The sequence below is a fragment of the Cryptomeria japonica genome, unplaced genomic scaffold, assembly GCF_030272615.1.
Source record: "Cryptomeria japonica unplaced genomic scaffold, Sugi_1.0 HiC_scaffold_114, whole genome shotgun sequence".
Lineage (NCBI taxonomy): Eukaryota > Viridiplantae > Streptophyta > Pinopsida > Cupressales > Cupressaceae > Cryptomeria > Cryptomeria japonica.
The window spans coordinates 170,001-185,000 of record NW_026728936.1 but is presented as its reverse complement, the minus strand read 5'-3'; the positions used below and the strand labels follow the sequence as shown (position 1 = coordinate 185,000).

Genomic DNA, 15,000 nt, shown 5'->3' with positions numbered 1-15,000 from the left:
GTGAGGAGAGGAGGGATGCAGCCAAGAAAGCAATCAGGGCTCGAGGCAAGGGATGCATCAAGGATAGCAATCATGTTGTGAGGCGAGATTCCAAAGGCTAAACGTGAGAGGCTGCAGGGTCGACTCAGAGAGGTCTATGCATGTGAGAGGCTGAAAGCAAGGTCGACTCGGAGCGGTCTATGCATCGGGCGCGCTTGGGGCGACTACCAGTGCCAACCCCTTATCCCGCGACGCGTCCGACAAAGAGAACGTTCCAAGGCGGCAGAGGAGGTTACCAGCCGAAGGATGCAGTAGCAATAACAGGTATAGTTCCGCGGCGGCCGAGAAGACTCACCGCATAGGAATCGGGATGCGAGGCGAGGGATGCGGCGGGAAGGCCCCGACGGCTAAACGGAAGAGGCTGCAGGGCCGCCTCGGAATGGTCCAAGCATCGGATGCGATTGGGACGACTACCAGTGCCAACCCCTTATCCCGCGATGCGTCCGATACACAGATAGTTCCAAGGCGGCCGAGGAGCCTCACCGCATATCAATCGGGGTGCGAGGCGAGGGATGGGGCGGGAAGGCCCCAACGGCTAGACGGAAGAGGCTTCAGGGCCACCTCGGAATGGTCCAAGCATCGGACGCGCTTGGGGCGACTGCCAGTGCCAACCCCTTATCCCGCGATGCGTCCGATACACAGATGGTTCCAAGGCGGCCGAGGAGCCTCACCGCATAGCAATCGGGGGTGCGAGGCGAGGGATGGGGCGGGAAGGCCCCAACGGCTAGACGGAAGAGGCTTCAGGGCCGCCTAGGAATGGTCCAAGCATCGGACACGCTTGGGGCGACTACCAGTGACAGCCCCCTATCCCGCGATGCGTCCGATACGAAGATGGTTCCAAGGCGGCCGAGGAGCCTCACCGCATAGCAATCGGGGTGCGAGGTGGGGGATGCGGCGAGATGGCCCCAACGGCTAGACGGAAGAGGCCACAGGGCCGCGTCGGAATAGTCCAAGCATCGGACGCGCTTGGGGCGACTACCAGTGACAACCCCTTATCCCGCGATGCGTCCGATACGAAGATAGTTCCAAGGCGGCCGAGGAGCCTCACCGCCTAGCAATCGGGGTGCGAGGTGGGGGATGCGGCGAGATGGCCCCAACGGCTAGACGGAAGAGGCTGCAGGGCCGCCTCGGAATAGTCCAAGCATCGGACGCGCTTGGGGCCACTACCAGTGACAACCCCTTATCCCGCGATGCGTCCGATACGAAGATAGTTCCAAGGCGGCCGAAGAGCCTCACCGCATAGCAATCGGGGTGCGAGGTGGGGGATGCGGCGAGATGGCCCCAACGGCTAGACGGAAGAGGCCACAGGGCCGCCTCGGAATAGTCCAAGCATCGGACGCGCTTGGGGCGACTACCAGTGACAACCCCTTATCCCGCGATGCGTCCGATACGAAGATAGTTCCCAGGCGGCCGAGGAGCCTCACCGCATAGCAATCGGGGTGCGAGGCGAGGGATGCGGCGAGATGGCCCCAAAGGCTAGACGGAAGAGGCTGCAGGGCTGCCTCGGAATAGTCCAAGCATCGGACGCGCTTGGGGCGACTACCACTGCCAACCCCTTATCCCGCGATGCGTCCGATACACAGATAGTTCCGAGGCGGCCGAGGAGGTGGGGGATGCAGCGAGATGGCCCCAACGGCTAGACGGAAGAGGCTGCAGGGCCGCCTCGGAATAGTCCAAGCATCGGACGCGCTTGGGGCGACTACCAGTGACAACCCCTTATCCCGCGATGCGTCCGATACACAGATAGTTCCGAGGCGGCCAAGGAGCCTCACCGCATAGCAATCGTGGTGCGAGGTGGGGGATGCGGCGAGATGGCCCCAACGGCTAGACGGAAGAGGCTGCAGGGCCGCCTCGGAATGGTCCAAGCATCGGATGCGCTTGGGGCGACTACCACTGCCAACCCCTTATCCCGCGATGCGTCCGATACACAGATAGTTCCAAGGCGGCCGAGGAGCCTCACAGCATAGCAATCAGGGTGCGAGGCGAGGGATGCGGCGAGAAAGCCCCAACGGCTAGAGGGAAGAGGCTTCAGGTCCGCCTCGGAATGGTCCAAGCATCGGACGCGCTTGGGGCGACTACCAGTGACAACCCCTTATCCCGCGACGCGTCCGATACACAGATAGTTCCAAGGCGGCCGAGGAGCCTCACCGCATAGCAATCGGGGTGCGAGGCGAGGGATGCGGCGAGAAGGACCCAACGGCTACACGGAAGAGGCTTCGGGGCCGCCTCGGAATGGTCCAAGCATCGGACGCGCTTGGGGCGACTACCAGTGACAACCCCTTATCCCGCGACGCGTCCGATACACAGATAGTTCCAAGGCGGCCGAGGAGCCTCACCGCATAGCAATCGGGGTGCGAGGCGAGGGATGCGGCGAGAAGGACCCAACGGCTACACGGAAGAGGCTTCGGGGCCGCCTCGGAATGGTCCAAGCATCGGACGCGCTTGGGGCGACTACCAGTGACAACCCCTTATCCCGCGACGCGTCCGATACACAGATAGTTCCAAGGCGGCCGAGGAGCCTCACCGCATAGCAATCGGGGTGCGAGGCGAGGGATGCGGCGAGAAGGACCCAACGGCTAGACGGAAGAGGCTTCGGGTCCGCCTCGGAATGGTCCAAGCATCGGACGCGCTTGGGGCGACTACCAGTGACAACCCCTTATCCCGCGACGCGTCCGATACACAGATAGTTCCAAGGCGGCCGAGGAGCCTCACCGCATAGCAATCGGGGTGCGAGGCGAGGGATGCGGCGAGAAGGACCCAACGGCTAGACGGAAGAGGCTTCGGGTCCGCCTCGGAATGGTCCAAGCATCGGACGCGCTTGGGGCGACTACCAGTGACAACCCCTTATCCCGCGACGCGTCCGATACACAGATAGTTCCAAGGCGGCCGAGGAGCCTCACCGCATAGCAATCGGGGTGCGAGGCGAGGGATGCGGCGAGAAGGACCCAACGGCTAGACGGAAGAGGCTTCGGGTCCGCCTCGGAATGGTCCAAGCATCGGACGCGCTTGGGGCGACTACCAGTGACAACCCCTTATCCCGCGACGCGTCCGATACACAGATAGTTCCGAGGCGGCCGAGGAGCCTCACCGCATAGCAATCGGGGTGCGAGGCGAAGGATGCGGCGAGAAGGACCCAACGGCTAGACGGAAGAGGCTTCGGGTCCGCCTCGGAATGGTCCAAGCATCGGACGCGCTTGGGGCGACTACCAGTGACAACCCCTTATCCCGCGACGCGTCCGATACACAGATAGTTCCAAGGCGGCCGAGGAGCCTCACCGCATAGCAATCGGGGTGCGAGGCGAGGGATGCGGCGAGAAGGACCCAACGGCTAGACGGAAGAGGCTTCAGGGCCGCCTCGGAATGGTCCAAGCATCGAACGCGCTTGGGGCGACTACCAGTGACAACCCCTTATCCCGCGACGCGTCCGATACACAGATAGTTCCGAGGCGGCCGAGGAGCCTCACCGCATAGCAATCGGGGTGCGAGGCGAGGGATGCGGCGAGAAGGACCCAACGGCTAGACGGAAGAGGCTTCAGGGCCGCCTCGGAATGGTCCAAGCATCGGACGCGCTTGGGGCGACTACCAGTGACAACCCCTTATCCCGCGACGCGTCCGATACACAGATAGTTCCGAGGCGGCCGAGGAGCCTCACCGCATAGCAATCGGGGTGCGAGGCGAGGGATGCGGCGAGAAGGACCCAACGGCTAGACGGAAGAGGCTTCAGGGCCGCCTCGGAATGGTCCAAGCATCGGACGCGCTTGGGGCGACTACCAATGACAACCCCTTATCCCGCGACGCGTCCGATACACAGATAGTTCCGAGGCGGCCGAGGAGCCTCACCGCATAGCAATCGGGGTGCGAGGCGAGGGATGCGGCGAGAAGGACCCAACGGCTAGACGGAAGAGGCTTCAGGGCCGCCTCGGAATGGTCCAAGCATCGGACGCGCTTGGGGCGACTACCAGTGACAACCCCTTATCCCGCGACGCGTCCGATACACAGATAGTTCCGAGGCGGCCGAGGAGCCTCACCGCATAGCAATCGGGGTGCGAGGCGAGGGATGCGGCGAGAAGGACCCAACGGCTAGACGGAAGAGGCTTCAGGGCCGCCTCGGAATGGTCCAAGCATCGGACGCGCTTGGGGCGACTACCGTTGCCAACCCCTTATCCCGCGATGCGTCTGATACACAGATAGTTCCGAGGCGGCCGAGGAGCCTCACCGCATAGCAATCGGGTTGCGAGGCAGATTATTGGGAAGGGAACCCCCTGGGATGCGGCTCAAGCAGTGCCCAAAGGGACTGGAATGCGGAATCACATCGAGAGACCCAAATGCTATACGAGGGCTCAAATCGAATTATCGATTTGGCCACGACATGGACGCATCGGAACGACTACCTTTGCCGAACCACTCGCAATTGCATCCATACCGAAACCAATAGACATTTCCGTTAGAGCCCTCGCATAGCATTCGGGAATCTCGCATGCCCCTCTAAATCGACCAATGCTGGCGCTCAATGAAAATCCGAGCGCTACCACCGTTCGAGCGCCAGCATTGGTCGAGTTAGAGGGGCACGGGGGAGAATGCTCCAGTCAACACCTCCCCTATATAAGTTATTTGTCCGATTCTCGCACAACCGTAGTCTGCCTCGTCGAATCAAACAACGGTCCCAGATTCCGACTTCCGTTCCGTAGAGACCCAAAAGCTAGATGGAGGCTCGCAAAAAAGAGAGTCGGCGCATAGCAATCGGGTTTCTCGAACGTTTAGGGACCGAGCTCACTTGCGGATAGGGCAAAATCCGCCAAGCAACCCAAAAGCTAGACGGGGGCTCGAATCGAATCGCCTAGGCGGCCACAACAACGACGTGTTGGATCGACTACCAGTGCCAAACCATTCAGCAAGACTAGTCTGTGTCGAGGCCGGATAGAGATTCTCAGAGAGCGCCCGCATAGCATTTAGGAGACCTGCCGCGTCCCTCACACTCGACAAATGGTGGTGCACGTTTATAAATCCGAGCGATCCCAACCCTTTCAAGCACCAACATCGGTCGAGATAGAGGGGCACGGAGGGGGCTGCGTGAGACAACACAGTCCCCTATATAAGTTATTTGTCCGATTCTCACACATCCGAAGAATGGTCATCAAATCGGACAACAGCCCAAACTTCCGACTTCCGTCCCAGAAAGCCCAAGAGCTATCTAAAACGTTCATGGCCGGAACTCGATCGCGGCTATACCAGTCCGCCAAGCAACCCAAAAGCTAGACTGGAGCTCTAGTCGAATCACCTCTGTGGCCATTGCAAGGACGTGTTGGAGCGACTACCATTGCCGAACCATTCCGCAGGTCGAGTCCATACCAAGGCCGCATAGAGATTCACGATGAGCTCCTGCATAGCAATCAGGAGACTTGCCGTGTCCATCACAATCGATAAATCCTGGTGCAAGATTTTTGCATCCGAGCGCTCCAACCAGTCGAGCACCAGCATCAATCGACATAAACGGGCACGGGGGGAGGATGCTCGAGAACACTACCTCCCCTATATAAGTTATTTGTCCGATTCTCAAGCAGCCGAAGTCTGGTCATCGAATCGGGTCAAAGACCACAACTTCCGACTTTACCCACAATGCAAGTCATCGAATCGAACATCGGCCCCCGAGTCGGACTCCATGCGTATGTCAGGTCATCGGACCCAAATTCCGCCTTCCTGCGCATGGCGGGCCATCAATATCAACTCGGTCATCGGACCCAAACTCCGCCTTTTTGCGTATGGCACGCCTTCAAATCGGTCATCGGACCCAAATTCCGCCTTCCTGTGCATGGCGGGCCATCAACATCAACTCGGTCATCGGACCCAAATTCCGCCTTTCTGCGCATGGCACGCCATCAACTCGGTCATCGGACCCAAATTCCGCCTTCCTGCGCATGGCAGGTCATCGGACACAAATTCAGACCTCGCCAATATGCCTACGTATCGAATCGGTCATCGGACCCAACTTCCGACTTCATCCATACTGTAGGGTCTTTGAGGTTGGCGCGGTGCGCTCAACCCAGGGAGTCGACCCATCGAAGCATACACCTCCCCTATATAAGCTATTTGTCCGATTCCCACACCTGTGTAGTTTGCACCTCTGACCAGGACATCGACCCCAACTTCCGAACTCGACTGCAACGACGGCACCAGCGCCTTGGTGCGCACCTTGCGACGCACAGTCCCAACATTCGCCTTCCTGCACATGGCAGGTCATCGGACCCAAATTCCGACCTCGCGAGTATGCCTACATATCGAATCGGTCATCGGACCCAACTTCCGACTTCATCCATACCGTAGGGTCTTTGAGGTTGGCGCGGTGCGCTCAACCCGGGGAGTCGACCCAACGAAGCATACACCTCCCCTATATAAGCTATTTGTCCGATTCCCACACCTGTGTAGTTTGCACCTCCGATCAAGACATCGACCCCAACTTCCGAACTCGCCTCCAACGACCGAACCAGCGCCTTGGTGCGCACCTTGCAACGCACAGTGCCAACATTCGCCTTCCTGCACGTGGCAGGTCATCGGACCCAAATTCCGACCTCGCGAGTATGCCTACATATCGAATCGGTCATCGGACCCAACTTCCGACTTCATCCATACCGTAGGGTCTTTGAGGTTGGCGCGGTGCGCTCAACCCGGGGAGTCGACCCAACGAAGCATACACCTCCCCTATATAAGCTATTTGTCCGATTCCCACACCTGTGTAGCTTGCACCTCCGATCAGGACATCGACCCCAACTTCCGAACTCGACTAAAAAGACCGCACCAGCGCCTTGGTGTGCACCTTGCAACGCACAGTGTCAACATTCGCCTTCCTGCACATGGCAGGTCATCGGACCCAAATTCCGACCTCATGAGCATACCTACTAATCGAATCGGTCATCGGACCCAACTTCCGACTTCATCCATACCGTAGGGTCTTTGAGGTTGGCGCGGTGCGCTCAACCTGGGGAGTCGACCCATCGAAGCATACACCTCCCCTATATAAGCTATTTGTCCGATTCCGACACCTGTGTAGTTTGCACCTCCGCTCAGGACATCGACCCCAACTTCCGAACTCGCCTGCAACGACCGAACCAGCGCCTTGGTGCGCACCAAAAGTGCGCACTTTTGGAGGGCACTTTTGTGCGCTCCAAAGGTGCGCACTTTTGGAGGGCACTTTTCTGCGCTCCAAAGGTGCGCACTTTTGGAGGGCACTTTTTGGAGGGCACTTTTCTGCGCTCCAAAGGTGCGCACTTTTGGAGGGCACTTTTTGGAGGGCACTTTTCTGCGCTCCAAAGGTGCGCACTTTTGGAGGGCACTTTTTGGAGGGCACTTTTCTGCGCTCCAAAGGTGCGCACTTTTGGAGGGCACTTTTTGGAGGGCACTTTTCTGCGCTCCAAAGGTGCGCACTTTTGGAGGGCACTTTTTGGAGGGCACTTTTCTGCGCTCCAAAGGTGCGCACTTTTGGAGGGCACTTTTTGGAGGGCACTTTTCTGCGCTCCAAAGGTGCGCACTTTTGGAGGGCACTTTTTGGAGGGCACTTTTCTGCGCTCCAAAGGTGCGCACTTTTGGAGGGCACTTTTTGGAGGGCACTTTTCTGCGCTCCAAAGGTGCGCACTTTTGGAGGGCACTTTTTGGAGGGCACTTTTCTGCGCTCCAAAGGTGCGCACTTTTGGAGGGCACTTTTGTGCACTCCAAAGGTGCGCACTTTTGGAGGGCACTTTTCCTGTGCTCCAAAGGTGCACACCTAGGTGAGCACCTTCGACCACACCTTGTAGCACACCAAACTCTGACTTTCGACTTCATCCGCAATGCAGGGTCTTTGAGGTTGGCGCAATGCGCACAACCAGGGGAGTCGACCCATCAAACCCAACACCTCCCCTATATAAGCTATTTGTCTGATTCTCATACATGCGTAGCCTGCAGGAGCAATTAGGACATCGACCCCAACTTTCGGCTTCTAAACGAAAACAAGGTCTTTGAGGTTGGTGTAATGCGAACAACTAGGGGAGTCAACCCATCAAACCCAACACCTCCCCTATATAAGCTATTTGTCTGATTCTCATACATGTGTAGTCTACAGGAGCAATTAGGACATCGACCCCAACTTTTGACTTCTTAACGAAAACAAGGTCTTTGAGGTTGACGTAATGCGCACAACCAGGGGAGTCGACCCATCAAACCCAACACCTCCCCTATATAAGCTATTTGTCCGATTCTCATACATGTGTAGCCTGCAGGAGCCATTAGGACATTGACCCCAACTTTTGACTTCTTAACGAAAACAAGGTCTTTGAGGTTGGCGTAATGCGCACAACCAAGGGAGTTGACCCATCAAACCCAACACCTCCCCTATATAAGCTATTTGTCTGATTCTCATACATGTGTAGCCTGCAACAACGATTAGGACATCCACCCCAACTTCTGAATTCGTCTGCGTTGACCGCACCAAAGGTGCACGCCTTGGTGCTCACCAAAATCCGACTTCCGACTTCTTCTGCTATGCGGGGTCTTTGAGGTTGGCGCAGTGCGCACAACCAGGGGAGTCAACCCACCGAATGCAACACCTCCCCTATATAAGCTATTTGTCTGATTCTCATACATGCGTAGACTGCAGCAATGATTAGGACATCCACCCCAACTTTTGACTTCTTAAACAAGACAGGGTCTTTGAAGTTGGTGCAGTGCACACAACCAGGGGAGTCGACCCATCAAACGCAACACCTCCCCTATATAAAGCTATTTGTCCGATTCTCATACGTGTAGTCTGCAGCAGCGATTAGGACATCGACCCCAACTTCCGAATTCGTTTGCATTGACCGCACCAAAGGTGCACGCCTTGGTGTGCACCCTGGAGTGCACTTTGGTGCTCACCTCGGTGCACACTTTGGTGTGCACCTCGGTGTGCACCAAAGGTGCGCACCTTGGAGCGCACCAAAGGTGTACACTTTGGAGCGCACCACATAGGGTCTTTGAGAGGTTGGCGCAGTGCGCACACCAAGGTGGGTGTTGAGGTGCGTGCCGAGGTGGGTGGGTGCTAGGGTGCGCTCCATGGTGGGTGCCAGGGTGGGTGCGTGCTAGGGTGGATTCCAAAGAGGGTCATAGGGTGGGTGCCAAGGTGGGTTGGTGATATAGTGGGTTCAAAGGTGGGTACTAGGGTGGGTTCCAAGGTGGGTCACAAGTTGGGTGCCAGGATGCGTGGGTGTTAGGTTGGGTGCCAAGGTGGGCTCCTGCGTGGGTGGGTGCTAGGGTGGGTTTCAAGGTGGACGCGAGGGCGGGTGCCAAGGTGGGTAACAAGTTGGGTGTTAGGATGGGTGAGTGCTAGAGTGGGTGCCAAGGTGGGTGGGTGCTAAGGTGGATGCCAAGGTGGTTCACAGGGTGGGTGGGTTCTAGGGTGAGTTCCAAGGTGGGTCACAGGTTCAGTGCTAGGGTGGGTGTCAAGGCGGGTGTCGAGGTGCCTGGGTGCTAGGGTGTGGATGCCAATGTGGGTCATAGGGTGGGTACTAGGGTGGGCTGCAATGTGGGTGCCAAGGTGGGTAACATGCTCGGTGGGTTCTAAATTGGGTGCCAGGGTGGGTGTGCACCCACCTTGCCCGAGGTGGGTGCCAAGGTGCCAGTGTGGGTGGGTGCTAAGGTGGATGCCAAGGTGGGTGAGAAGGTGGGTGATAGGTTGAGTGGTAGGATGGGTGGGTGCCAAGATGGGTCACAGGGTGGGTGCAAGGGTGGGTAGGTGCTAGGGTTGGTGTCAGGGTGGGTGGGTGCTAGGTTGGGTTCCAAGGTGGGTGCGAGGGTGAGTGTCAAGGTGGGTCACAGGTTAGGTGCTAGGATGGGTGAGTGCTAGGGTGCAAAGGTGCCAGGGTGGGTGCTAGGATGGGTCGATGCTAGGGTGAGTGGCAAGGTGGGTCCACAAGTGTCAAGGTGGGTGCCGAGGTGGGTGCCAAGTCGGCGACTGCTATGGTGGATGCCAAGGTGGGTCACGGGGTGGGTGCCAAGTTGCTAGGTTGGGTTCCAAGGTGGGTGCCAACGTGGGTGCTAGGGTGCGTGGGTTAAAGGGTGTGTCACAACGTGGGTGCCAGGATGGGTGCGCACCCACACTGGCCAAGACGGGTGCGGGTGCAAGGTTGGGTTCCAAGCCCGGTCACAGGCTGGGTGCTAGGATGGGTGGGTGCCAAGGTGGGCACCAGGGTGGGTGCACCCACCCTGGCCAAGGTGGGTCACGGGGTGGGTCCTAGGGTGGGTAACGGGGTGGGTACTAAGGTGCGTGCCAAGGTGGGTCATAGGGTGGGTGCCAAGGTGGGCACCAGGGTGGGTGTGCACCAACCCTAGCCAGGGTAGGTCACGGGGTGGTTGTCGGGGTGGGCGTCAAGGAGCCAAGGTGGGTGGCAAGTAGCCAAGTTGCGTGCCAAGGTGGGTGTCGGGGTGGGTGCCAAGGATCCAAGGTGGGTGCCAAGGAACCAAGGTGGGTGTCTGGGTGGGTGCCGAGGTGGGAGCCAGGGTGGGTCCCAAGGTGAGTGCAAAGGTGGGTGCCAGGGTCAAGGTGAGTGCCAATGTGGGTTCCAAGGTGCCAGGGTCAGGGTGAGTGCCAATGTGGGTTCAAAGGTGCTAAGTTGGGTGCGAGGTTGGGTGCGAGGGTGGGTGGGTGCCAAGGTGTGCTAGGTGGAAGCCCGGGTGGGTCGGCATCCCATGGGTGTCGAGTTGGGTGCCTGATGGGTGCTTCTTGTCAAGTTTTAGTCGTCGGGACTCATTTCGAGCCTTAGAGGTCGTTTCTTGTCCGGTTGCCCTGTCTTCGACCTGGGAACCCAATTTTGGTCCTCGGGTCCCATTTTTTTTTGTCTCGCATCCCACTTTTGGCCTGTGGCCTTTTCGGGGTCGATTCTCGTTTTGGGCATCAGAGCATGTTTCTTCTCCTAAAACCCAATATTTGTTTATTAAGTCTCGGAACACATTTTTGTTCTCGTGGACCCATCATGGGTCTTGGAACGCATTTGTGGTCCTTGGGTCCCATTTTGCATCCCGAAACTTGTGTTTTGGTGCTTGATCCCTATTTTGGGTGCCCACCTTGCACCAAGTGCGCACCCGGGGCAAACCGAGCGCCTTGGTGCACCGGGGCAAGATCGAGCGTGCACCCGAGGCGCCCCGAACATGCACCAAGGTGCACTCGGCCCACATGTGAGCGCAGGTCGTTGCGCCCGAGGTGGTGTGTGGGCACCGCGTTGCAGACGGGACACTGCACGCACACGACGCCCCCTCCAGGTGCACGCACGTAGGCCGGGCCGGGTGCACACCCGACGCCCTAGCAAGGTGCGCGCACCCGGGCAGGGCTCACACTTGGCGAACGGGGCGCACTTCGCGAGGGAGGGTGTGCACCTCGACGGGGGTGGGTGGCCGGGGTGGATTCGCACGTGGGTCGCGGTTTGCTAAGTACACACTGCGACAAGCTCATAACGGGTGCGATCATACCAGCGTTAGTGCACCGGATCCCATCAGAACTCCGCAGTTAAGCGCGCTTGGGCCGGAGTAGTACTGGGATGGGTGACCTCCCGGGAAGTCCCGGTGTTGCACCCTTTTTTAGTTTTTCGCCGGGCGTCGCAATGCTATTTGAATAAACCTTTTGCCCGTTTGCGTTCTCGTCGGGGCCGGGCCGGGCCGGGGTGCGCTGCCCGCACTACCGCGCGCGCGGGGGCGACACCGAGCGCGCACCCGAGGCGCCCCGAGCACACAGGCCACGGTGCAACCCGGGCGTTGTGCGCGCACCCCGGTGCGCCCGAGGTGCTGCGCGCGCACCCAGGTGAAATCGGTGTGCACCTCGGCCAGTGCGCGCTCGGTCGAGTCGCGCACGTTGGCCAAGGTGCACGGTGATGTTTCTTACTCTAAGGTTCCGCACCAGACGCCCGGGACAGGTGAGCGAAGCTGGGCGGGGCCGGGTGCGCGGCCGGGGCAGGTGCACGCAGCTGGAGAGAGCTTTGGAGCACACTTCGGAGCGCACCAATGATGCGCTCCATTCAAAAGTTTCCTGAAAAGGCAAAAAAAGTTGAGATTATAGAATTTCCCACTTGAGAGATTGTAAAAAAAAAAAATTTAAAATGAAGGAAACGCGGGTGCCAAGGTGTGCGCAGCCCAGCCAAGGTGTGCGCACCAAGGCGCCCACCCTGGCGAAGGTGCACGCAAGGTGCGCACCCGAGGCAAACCGGACAATTAACCCAACTTTCGACTTCGCGCGCACCTTGGAGCACACTTCGGAGCGCTCCTTGGTGCGCACCAATCTTGGGCACCTCGGAGTGCACCATGGCGCCCACCAAGGTGCGCACCCGGGGCAAACCGAGCTCCGACTTCGTGCGCACCTTGGAGCGCACGAAAGGTGCGCACCATGGCGCCCACCAAGGTGCGCAGCCCAGCCAAGGCGTGCGCATCAAGGTGCGCACCCTGGCGAAGGTGCGCACCCGGGGCAAACCGAGCTCCGACTTCGTGCGCACCTTGGAGCGCACAAAAGGTGCGCAACCCAGCCAAGGTGTGCGCACCCCGGTCAAACCGAGCTCCGAATCGTGCGCACCAGAGGTGCACGCCATCGTGCGCACCTTGGAGCACACTTCGGAGCCCTCCTTGGTGCGCGCCGATGTTGCGCACCTCGGAGCGCACCCGGGGAAAACAATGCAATTAACCCGACTTTCGACTTCGTGGGCACCTCGGAGCGCTCTCGGGTTCGCACCTCGGAGCACACCGAGGTGCGCACCTTTGATGCGCTGCCTTCACCAATTTCCAGAAAAGGCAAGAAAACATTGAGAAGGTGTGCGCACCGAGGTGCCCACCCTGGCGAAGGTGCACGCGAGGTGCGCACCCGGGGCAAACCGGGCTCCGACTTCGTGCACGCCGCACCTTGGAGCACACTTCGGAGCGCTCCTTGGTGCGCACCAGGGCGCGCAACCCAGCCGAGGTGCCCACCCCGGCGAAGGTGCACGCGAGGTGCGCACCCGGGGCAAACCGGGCTCCGACTTCGTGCACGCCATGGTGCCCACCGCGGCGAAGGTGCACGCGAGGTGCGCACCCGGGGCAAACCGGGCTCCGACTTCGTGCACGCCGCACCTTGGAGCACACTTCGGAGCGCTCCTTGGTGCGCACCATGGTGCCCACCAGGGCGCGCAACCCCGCCGAAGGTGCACGCGAGGTGCGCACCCGGGGCAAACCGGGCTCCGACTTCGTGCACGCCGCACCTTGGAGCACACTTCGGAGCGCTCCTTGGTGCGCACCATGGTGCCCACCAGGGCGCGCAACCCCGCCGAAGGTGCACGCGAGGTGCGCACCCGGGGCAAACCGGGCTCCGACTTCGTGCACGCCATGGTGCGCACCGCGGCGAAGGTGCGCACCCGGGGCAAACCGGGCTCCGACTTCGTGCACGCCGCACCTTGGAGCACACTTCGGAGCGCTCCTTGGTGCGCACCAGGGCGCGCAACCCAGCCGAGGTGCCCACCTCGGCGAAGGTGCACGCGAGGTGCGTACCCGGGGCAAACCGGGCTCCGACTTCGTGCACGCCGCACCTTGGAGCACACTTCGGAGCGCTCCTTGGTGCGCACCATGGTGCCCACCAGGCCGCGCAACCCAGCCAAGGTGTGCGCACCAAGGTGCACGCGAGGTGCGCACCCGGGGCAAACCGGGGTCCGACTTCGTGCACGCCGCACCTTGGAGCACACATCGGGGCGCTCCCGGGTTCGCACCGGCGTTGCGCACCGTGGTGGGCACCTCGGAGCACACCAAGGTGGGCAGCGAGGTGCGCACCTTTGATGCGATGCCTTCACTAATTTCCATAAAAGGCAAAAAAAAAACGAGATTTTAAAATTTCCGTTTTGAAAGATAGTGAGAAAAAGGGAATGCTGGTGCCATCTTGAGCCCGCCCTGGTGCGCAGCCCAGCCAAGGTGTGCGCACCAAGGTGCCCACCCTGGCGAAGGTGCGCGCCCGGGCAATTAACCCAACTTCCAACTTCGCGCGCGCCAGGGTGGGAGCGCACCCAACAACCGGGCCTGGGAAGAGCCAATGCGAGAAACCCCACCAAACGCTCTGACAAAAAAAGAGGGGGCGCTCCAGTAACCCCGCTTCGGAGCGCACCCTGGGCAAACCCAGCCAAGGTGCCCACCCCGGCCAAGGTGCAGGCGAGGTGCGCACCCGGGGCAAACCGGGCTCCGACAACGTGCACGCCGCACCTTGGAGCACACTTCGTAGCGCTCCCGGGTGCGCACCTCAGAGCACACCAAGGTGGGCAGCGAGGTGCGCACCTTTGATGCGCTGCCTTCACTAATTTCCAGAAAAGGCAAAAAAAAAAGGAGATTTTAAAATTTCCGTTTTGAAAGATAGTGAAAAAAACGGAACGCGCGTGCCATCTTGAGCCCGCCCTGGTGCGCAGCCCAGGTAAGGTGCCCACCCTGGCAAAGGTGCGCACCCGGGCAATTAACCCTACTTCCGACTTCGTGCGCGCCAGGGTGGCAACCGGGCCTCGGAAGAGCCAATGCGAGAAACCCCACCAAACGCTCCGACAAAAAAAGAGGCGGCGCTCCAATAACCCCGCTTCGGAGCGCAGCCGGGGCAAACCCAGCCAAGGTGCCCACCCCGACGAAGGTGCACGCGAGGTGCGCACCCGGGGCAAACCGGGCTCCGACAACGTGCACGCAGCACCTTGGAGCACACTTCGAAGCACTCCCGGGTGCCCACCGGCGTTGCGCACCGTGGTGGGCAGCGAGGTGCGCACCTTTGATGCGCTGCCTTCACTAATTTCCAGAAAAAGGCAAAAAAAAATGAGATTTTAAAATTTCCGTTTTGAAAGATAGTGAAAAAAAAGGAACGCGGGTGCCATCTTGAGCCCGCCCTGGTGCGCAGCCCAGGCAAGGCATGCGCACCAAGGTGCCCACCCGAGGTGCACACCCGGGGCAAACCGGGCTCCGACTTCGTGCAGGCCGCACCTTGGA

General features: G+C 59.8%; 1 non-coding gene across 1 annotated transcript; it reads left to right on the top strand.

The window, feature by feature from the left end:
* The first annotated feature begins 11,494 nt into the window (after positions 1-11,494).
* LOC131865547 (5S ribosomal RNA) lies at positions 11,495-11,613 on the top strand. The gene has a single exon (XR_009364267.1). It is a non-coding gene; the product is annotated as a 5S ribosomal RNA (ribosomal RNA).
* The last annotated feature ends 3,387 nt before the right edge of the window (positions 11,614-15,000 follow it).